This window comes from Choloepus didactylus, chromosome 7 (genome assembly GCF_015220235.1).
Source record: "Choloepus didactylus isolate mChoDid1 chromosome 7, mChoDid1.pri, whole genome shotgun sequence".
Classification (NCBI taxonomy): domain Eukaryota; kingdom Metazoa; phylum Chordata; class Mammalia; order Pilosa; family Megalonychidae; genus Choloepus; species Choloepus didactylus.
Window position 1 is genome coordinate 57,229,695 of NC_051313.1, and position 10,087 is coordinate 57,239,781.

Consider the following 10,087-nt stretch of genomic DNA (forward strand, 5'->3'; position numbering starts at 1 on the left):
CTATTTGAAAGAATTTAAAGAACTCAAAATCTACCTGAATTTTCTCACACCACAATATCTAATCCACCTGCAAATCTGTCATGCTTTATTCAATATACATCTCATATAAACCACTATTTACTGATGTACTATCATTCAAATACAAGCCATTATCATATTGGCTGGATAATTGCAAAAGTCTTTTATCTTGCTTCCCACTTCCATCTTTAACATACAAGTCTCTATATGCCATTGAGAGAAACTGTATATCATTATGTCAGATTAAGTCATCCTTTCTTTCCATACCCTGTTACTGCAATTCCATACCATTCAAGGTAAAACCTATAATCCCAGGTCCTTACTGTGGCCTAAAATGTGCTACATAATCTGGTCTCTTATTTAGCTAATTTTTCCCTTCTCCCAAACCCTTGTTAATCCACCACAATAAAATCCTCAAACCAAGGCCCAAAATGCTTTTCCCCTTGGTAATTATCTAGCCCAGACACAGGTTTCATTCATTTAACATTTTCTTTTTGTAAAAGAGCAAGTGCCATGAAGATATTACTATTTATCTTTCTCTGCCTCATTTGTTTCCGCAGAGCCTATCAACACAAGACATATTTTTTTCTTTGGTTGTTCATATGTTTATTGCTGTTCTCTTTCACTGGAATATAATTTCCTTTTGTTCACAAAAGGAATATAATTTCCTTTTGTTCACTATTTTACACCTACTATTTAAAAGAGCACCTGCTATAAACAGGCACTCATTAAACATTTAATAATGGTTGGATAGATGGAAGGAGGGAGAGAAGGACAAACAGAATGCAGGTAGTAACATAGCAACAGGTTAAGGTTGGGTCCATGGACCTTTGAATCACATAGACTTGAGTTTAAATTCTAATCCTGCCATTTACCTGGTTCCCTTGGACAAGGTGCTTTCACAATATGAGAATTGGGTGATTTTTCTATAAACTTCTTTTTACTGATATGTGCTCCACTGTTGTAAAAATTTAATGTAACGCAATATTTGTCAAGCACCCAGACCCAGTTTCTTATACACAAGAAGTCTTTCCATGGCAGTTCAAATCTATTCCTGTGAATATAACAGCTAAATTTTTACCTGGAATCATTACAGATTTGAAAGATATGTGTTTATGTATACATATACATTTTCTGACCAAAATTCCCTTTTGGGGAAAACAGAGATATAGTGTGAGAACAGGATTTATGTTTTAGCATGAAAGGACATTAATTGCTCAGGGTGAAATGGACTGCACTGAGTATTCCAGGAAATTTCTCACGATGTCTCATCAACAAGCAGAGCTCCCAGAGGTGAGGACCAATTTGGCTTCCTTCCTATCTATGAGAAGATTGACATGGGGCACATTATGAGAGAAACTGGTGAGCAAAGATCATATTTCTCTTTAGAGTAGATCAAACCTGTGGTTTTTGCTCAAATCATCATTTGTGCTGCAAAATGACTTTTCACAATATCAGAGCTGTTTATGAATTTCAAAGGTAACTGAGTTGTATCATTGAAATTCTTCTTGGCTTAATGTTTACCTTTATTAGATTAGTTTTAAAAAAGAAAATACAATATCATGTCCTGTATGGATGAAGTGGGAGATGATGCTTCCATTTCAAAAATCAAAGCCTACAGAGAATAAATACATGGAGGAGGAGAGAAAGGAGGGTCATTTTAGGCTCATTTAACAGTTTTTCATTGAAGCATGTTCCAGTTTCCCTCAGGACATGGTTATAAAGATGGTCCCTGCTGAGTTGTGGTCTACACATCACTTGCTATGTCTAGAGGGAGTAGTTAATGGTTTTACATACCCCTTGCCGTGCTCAGAATCATGTCTTCTCAACCAAATGATACAGATAATTAGTAATTCTAATAAAGACTCAAGCTTGACAAATTTTACAGAATTGATTTTAATTTGTTTCCAGCATGTTTAAAATTCCTGAAGTTTAAGACAAACTTTATTAATACAAAGTTCAATGGGGAAATAGATTCAACCTTGGTGTTGTGTATAGACCTTAACCAATTGATCCAGGAGCAGATATCCAACTCTCTCATTTGCATAATCAGATTTTAAATACTTAATGGAGCTTAACCTCCTATATTCTATTTTTCTCACCTATGAAATAGAAATATTGCATTTATAGCTGAAAGGTTAGTGAATAATAGAGAACACCTTCAAAAACTAACAGATATTTTTGTAGCTGTTTTTATGTCTTTAAAATTTCATATCACAGCTAAACAAACAACAATTATGTAACATTAAGTTTGTAAATTAGTGAAAATTTTTATTAATATAAATCTTGTCAAAAGGAGTAAGGATACAACTTTTTCTAAGTTAATCCTTAAATAACTGAGAATCTTTGGTACATGTTTAAGAAGAGGTCGTGTTCAAATTAAAAGTTGTTTGGCAAGTTTTCTTACATTCCATGGATAATAAGATACTTTTTTTTTTTTCAATGAGCAGTAGGAGGATTTCTGATCAAACAAATTCAGAAATATATAGCATTGTCTGGGATAATTCAGTGATAACTAAAAATTAAAGTATCTAGCAATCCCTGTAGTAAATATGTAGGTTGACATTTGTTTAATTCAGCATTTCCAAAACATATTTCATCATGGCATATATTCAAAGAACATCTATTAATATCTTGTACATCATCTCTTCGTCAGGCATAGTATGGTAGACAGGGGTAAAGCTATGATTGCTTATTTAACTTCTTCTAAATATAATACTATGGTAATTACCATTGAAATCTTTTACTATTCTTTTATTGTGAGTAGAGAAAATGGAAGTGTAATTTTAAAAACAAGTTAATTTTGTTTAATTATCTTCCATGTGTTCAATATATTCCTTTTAATTATTTCTTATATTTGTAGAGTTGTTTCATTCTTACCTGTGATTTGCAACAGAATGAAATGATGAAAATTAGAAGTGCAATATAAAGCCACTATTCCACCCACCCCCACTAAATTTGCATTAATAAGTTGAAGCTACTTTTAGTAATCAGCATCCTGCATGTGAATGTAAATTGGTTGTATACATGGGCTAATTTTTGATGACTTTGGATTTATAAAAACAAATCAAATGCAGAATGAACAAAGTGGATGAGCATCATGTAACATACACAATTTAAATCAACCTATTCTTTGTAAATATGGTTTTTGGATTGTTCCTTTGGTAATTCTACATCTCATCATTTTGCAATTGCCAATTAATTATTGCATCCTATTTTGAATTCTCAATTGTGGTTTTTGTTGATTTTTCTTTTGTTTAATGTTTTGTTAACACAATATAAGGAAGCTGTCCAAACTAAAATTAAGGAAAGGTGATTGATAATAAAGTAATCAATGCATTTATCCTTTCATACTAAATATATTTGTTATGCTATATGTTTAGGGTTTTGTTTTAAGATCATTAGTTCTTTCTGCCCATGTAGCTGCATTATGTGACAAAAGTAGTAGATTTAGGGCTTTTGTCTGTAAGGAGCTGGTGAAATTGCAGACAGGAATCAAATGAAGAAATGAGTGGGAGTGAAGGATGTTGCAATATGGGACCCCAGATCTGGGACTATCTACTTTTTTAAATGTAATTTTATTCAAGTATATTCACATACTATACCCTCATCGAAAGCATATAATTGTTCACAGTTTCATCATATAGTTGTGCATTCAACACCACAATCAATTTTTGAACATTTTCATCACTCCAAAAAATAAAAATGAAAATAAGAATAAAAATAAAAGTAAAAGAGAACATTCAAAGCATCCCATCCTCTCCTCCCCCACTCATTTACTTTTTTTTTTAATTGAGATATATTCACATACTATACAGTCATCCAAAGTGTAAAACAGTTGTTCTCAGTGTCATCATATAATTGTGCATTCATCACCACAGTCAATTTTTGAACATTGTCCTTACTCCAAAAAGTAAAAATAAGAATAAAAGTAAAAGTAAAAAGAACACTGTAAATGTCCCATACCCCTTCCTCCATATTATTCATTTACTTTTTGTCCCCATTTTTTCTACTCATTTGTCCATATACTGGGTAAAGAGAGTATGAGTCATAAGATTTTGATAATCATGTGGTCACACCATATAAGCGATATAGTTATACAGTTGCCTTCAAGAATCAAAGATACTGGATTGCAATTCAACAATTTCAGATATTCCTTCTAACTATTCTAATAAACTAAAAACTAAAAAGGGATATCTACAAAATGCATGCAAGTTACCTCCAGAATGACCTCTTGACTCCATTTGAAATCTCTCAGCCATCAAAACTTTATTTTGCTTCAATTCTCCTTCCATTTTTGGTCCAAAAGTCTTTCTCAATCACATGATGCAGGGTCCAGGCTCATTCCTGGGAGTCATGTTCCACATTGCCAGGGAGATTTATATGCCTGGGAGTCATGTCCCATGTAGGGGGGAGGGCTGTGAGTTTACCTGCCAGGTTGGCTTAGAGAGAGAGGCCACATCTAAGCAACAAAAGAGGCCCTCTGGGGGTGACTTCTAGGCACAATTATGAGTAGGATTAGCCTCTCTTTTGCAGTATCAAGCTTTGTGAGGGCATGCCCCAAGATCGAGGCCTCAGCCTACCAAGCTGGTGGTCTCTAATGCTTGCAAGAATATCAAGAATTCCCCAGCTGGAGAAGTTTAATATTTCCACATTTTTTACATAGCCCCTCAAGGGGACTTTGTAAATACTTTTTATTCTCTGCCCAAATTACTCTGGGTTGTATTGGGGCGTCATGCTAACCTGTACAAACAACAAGGTCTCATTCCCTAGCCAAGGTTATATGCGATTACAGCAATTGAATAAACTGACCATACGAGTTAAATTGTATAGTGCCCTACAGAAAATATAGACTTTGCACCATATAACTACCTCTTCCTTTGGTCCAAAGAGAAATCAAAGTTTTAAAACTTGGTTAGTATCATCCTGTGGCCTTTAGTTGGAGCTACCCCAATCTCAACCAAGTTTATTTTGTTTATGTCTCCAATTGAAGTCTGATCTCCTTTTCAGCCTCTTTAGTAGTTGATTCATAGGGCAATGCTGACATTCACTGCTGCCGAACTCTGGCTCTGAGTCCCAGGTGCCACACAGATACCTGAAGCCCCAGAAACTGACCATGTCACACACAAACAGCTCAGAATCTCAAAATTTAGAAATAATTGTTACAACTCGTGAATAAATGTGACTGCTATAAGAGTTTACAATCTAGGAACATTTATGTAAGCCTTTCCCCTATAGCCCATGCTCCGAGATTCAATTCTCAGAGTTTACATATTGTTATTAGTCTATATTATTGAGGCATTATAATGTTTGTCTTTTCATTTCTTGTTTATTTCATTCAATCTACTGTCCTCATGGTCCATTCACTTTGTTGCATACCTCATAACTTCATTCTTTCTTGCTGATCCCTCATTCAAAACATTCTTATATTTGTAGGTTTAATCACACACATTGACCACTATAAGTTTCACCAAGTCATACATTCCCAGTCATTATCTTCTATCTTTCCTTCTGGTGTCATACAGACCCATAATCTTCCTCTTTCAGTTGTATTCACAGTCATCTTTTTCAGGGTACTTGCAATATTGTGCTACCATCACACAGTATTGTGCTATCCATTTCTAGATCTACACATCAATCCTCTAGAACATTCTGTACTCCTTCAACATCAAATGTCTAATCTCTACCCTCTTTCTATCTCCCGATATCTTCATTTCTACACTCTTCTCCAAAACTCTCTCTCCTGTCTTTTCCCGTCAGTCTGTAGCACTCCCTTTAGTATTTCCTGTAGAGGAGGTCTCCTGTTCACAAACTCTCTCAGTGTCTGTTTGTCTGTAAATATTTTAAACTCTCGTTTATTTTTGAATTCAATTTTATTGAGATATATTCACACACCATGCAGTCATACAAAGTGTACAATTGTTCACAGTACCAATAAATAGTTGTGCGTTCATCGCCAAAATAAATTTTTGAACATTTTCATTATCACAAATACAAAAGTAATGAGAATAAAAATTAAAGTGAAAAACAATTAAAGTAAAAAAGAACACTGGGTGACTTTTTATTTGTTTTGTTTTGTTTTGTTTTGTTTTGCCCCTATTTTTCTACTCATCCATCCATACAGTAGACAAGGGGAGTGTGATCCACATGGCTTTCCCAATCACATTGTCACCCCTCATAAGCTACATGTTATACAATTGTCTTCCAGATTCAAGTGTTCTGGGTTGTAGTTTGATAGTTTCAGGTATTTACTACTAGCTATTCCAATTCATTAGAACCTAAAAAGGGTTATCTGTATTGTGCATATGAGTGCCCACCAGAGTGAACTCTTGGCTCCTTTTGGAAACTCTCAGCCACTGAAACATTTCATTTCATTTCACATCCCCCTTTTGGTCAAGAAGATGTTCTCCAGCCTGTGATGCTGGGTCTAGATTCCTCCCTGGGAGTCATATTCCATGTTACCAGGGAGATTTATACCCCTGGGTGTCTCCCTCATTTTTGATGGACAGTTCTGCTGGATGTAGGATTCTTGGTTGGCAGTTTCCCTCTTTTATTATTTTGTATATGTCACACCACTGCCTTCTCACCTCCATGGTTTCAACTGAGAGGTCTAGACTTAGTCTTATCAAGCTTCCCTTTTATGTGATGGATTGCTTTTCTCTTGCTGCTTTCAGAATTCTCTCTTTGTCTTTGACATTTGAAAATCTGATTAGTAAGTGTCTTGGAGTAGGTCTATTTGGATCAATTCTGTTTGGGATATGCTGTGCTTCTTGGACCTGAAATTTTATGTCTTTCATAAGACTTGGGAAATTTTCATTGACTATTTCCTCTATTATTCATTCTGTCACTTTTCCCTTCTCTTCTCTTTCTGGGACACCTATAACATGTACGTTCATGCATTTCATGTTGTCTTTCAGTCCCTGGGACCCTGCTCATATTTTTCCATTATTTTCCCTATCTGTTCCTTTGTGTGCAGGATTTCAGATGTCTTGTCCTTTATCTCACTGACCTTTTCTCCTGCTTCTCCAAGTCTGCTGTTATATATCACCATTGTGTTTTTCACCTGCTCTATTGTGCCTTCATTCCCATAAGTTCTGCCATTTATTTTTTCAAGCTTACAAATTCTTCCTTATGGTCACCCAGTGTCTCCTTTATATCCTTTTTCTCTTTAGTCACATTCTCTCTTACCTCATTGAATTGATTAAAATATTTGTTTGAACAACTATAATTAGTTGTTTCAACTCCTGAATCTCATTTAAAATGTTAGTTTCTTCCTTTGGGCCATATCTTCCATTTCCTGATGTGGCTTGATTTTCTGTTGTCTTGGTATGTGGTTTTCTTGATTGGTTTATTCTGGAAGTTGTGTTCTATTGTTTGCACATGGTTTTCTTGTTGTTTGACTCTGATCTCTATCTTTTCTTCATTTCTCTCCCTGGCCACTTATCAGACTGGCTTTTCCCCACAGAATTCTCCCCAGAATCAGGTGTCCAACATGGCCTGCCACAGGGATAGGAGGTAGGCACTGGGCACCAGCAAGTTCACTGTGTGTGGTAATACAAATCTGCTGGCTTCCAGTGGTCTCTGTTTTAAAGGGCCCTTGCACTTTCTGTACCATCCAGCAGATGGTGATGTTTGATAACTTAATCATCCTCAGATGTTCCTCTGCCTCAGAGCACAGTTGGGCCAAAAATGTTGGATTCCTATGCCCTTGCTCCACTGGCCAAAATATGGCTTGAAGTGAAGCTCTATCCATGGCACAGCACTGCCCCCAAGGCAAGAAGTCAGCCACCAGCAGCTGCCTCTTTGTGGCAAAGGATGCCCTTAGCCAATCCAACACTCCAGCTGTCTGCAAGGCAAGGAAAAGACTGGCAGCCATTGCTTCCTTCAAGGGTGGGGTAAGGGCTTTCAGACCCAGGGCTGGAAATGTGTCTATGTCTGCATTTTCTCAGTCTGTTTGTCCCTCGCTGATCTGAGCCTTGAAATGTCCTCCCCTGTCCACTAGGTCTTCAAACAGTGAGGGTATTTTTCACTGCTGTGAGATTTTAAAATCTGTGTCCCCACTGGGAGGGGTTCTGTCTGTTGCTTCTGTGCCTTTACTGCATGGAGACCAAGTGAGGGGGATGGGAGAAAACTGGCCAGTCTGAGATGGAAAATTCCTATATGATATTTCTTCTGTTTCCTCAATTCAACATTTGCAAGGTCTTACTCCATTCTATATCATCCTCCAGAGTTTCAAACAATTCACAATTGTCCTTTTTGTTGTATCTCTGGAGAGAAGTTTTCAGTAGCTATTTACTTCACCATTTGATGATGTCACCCAGGACTGCCTATTTTGAGTGAGGCCCCTTAGCAGTTCAGTAGCTTGGAGAAGACCAGTTTATGATGAGGAATATCACATGATGTGGCAGCCTATAAAATGTATGTGGACATGTGAGTCCAAGTACAATAACTTCCTAAGACTGCCACAACAGGGACCACTGCCCAGCTTGTATAGTTTGTGCTCAGACCTCCAGACTATTCTAGCATATTAATATCATTGAACACCAGGCAGAATGGCAAAGGAAACTACACCTGTAATTGATGCAAGACTGTGTGATATTTGAGCACCCTGGGCTGGAAAGATAAAGCAGTTGGACACTACTATCATTTGAAATTTTCAAGTATTGAAGGTCAGCTCCACTTGTTAGATTGATATATCTTATTGTTGTGTGACCAGAAATTAGAATTCACAAATGTTTTATTCTCTTTGATATTTTAATTTTGTATACTTTTGTTTAGATTACTTTATTATGACCTTTTCTGAATGGTAAGTTCAAAAGGGGAAAGAGTATTTTGTGCTCTAAAGAGTAGTAGATAGTACAAATATATGTATTTCAGACTGCTGACCTTTCAGTAATTAAGTCTTGAATTTTAAGTTCAAAACAAACCAGAGTTATCAGAATTGGTTGGTTATGTTAGTTCATGTAGTCCCATGGAAGCATCTACTGCATATACATCTCTTGATTTCTAACAAAATGAAGGACATTTAGATGCTTTTATATATTTCTTAGATAAATAAAGGTGATTTTGAATTAAAGTGAGAGGAAATTTTGAAAAATTACTTTAAAAGAAAGGCAAAATCAACTAATGCCTTCAAAAAGTAATGACAAAAGAAGGGTGGCTTTAGTAACAACTTGAAAGGCAACTAGAATTGAGTGGTTAAAGGGACTGATGGGAACGGCTGGAAAACAATGTACTGTATTGAAAATGACAACAACAACAAAGAAGAGTAGTAGACAGAAGTTTACAATCACAAAATCATAGAAAAAGAAAAGTAAATTAACATACCACGATATGATGAAGAGGATAAAATGGCATGAAAGACAGCAGTTCTCTGAAGGAAAGAAAATAGATTATTCTTTAATTTAAACATTTTGATCATTTTAAAACCTTCATCTGATGATTCCTGTTTCAAGACTTTTTTCTATCCTTGCTTTTCTCAGAATCAGTGACAACTTTTCATAATATCTTTATCTTTAAAATGGAAATGGTTTTTTTAATCGTATTATAAAAATGCATCTTTCTGTTAAAAAACCTTATCTATAGCTATGTCTATATATATGTATAGGAAAATAAAAATGTCTCTTATTTCCAACTTCCAGAAAAAACTGCTATTAACATTCAAAGTATATAATTTTTTTCTATTTATTTTAATCTACATAAGTATGTATTATTATATATAATATATTATTATATTTAAGTCAATTTAAATCCATACATTTAAAAAAGGAATAATCTGTATTGTATAATCTTTTTCATATGAAATTTGCCTTGTCTATTTTTACATGTCAAATCAAATTCATCTGTGAAAGTCTTCTATTTTACAGATTTAAATATATTGAATCCATTTAAGTTGTCAAAATCTCTGCTTCTAAAAACAATGTTGCAATTAATATTATTGTATGAGTATGTTAGGACAGTTATTACTTCTTTCCTTTGGGGTGAATTTCCAGAAGTTGAATTGCTGGGTCAATGATTATGCATTTTATATAACTATACGTATTTGCCAAGGCTTCTAGAAATTTTACAC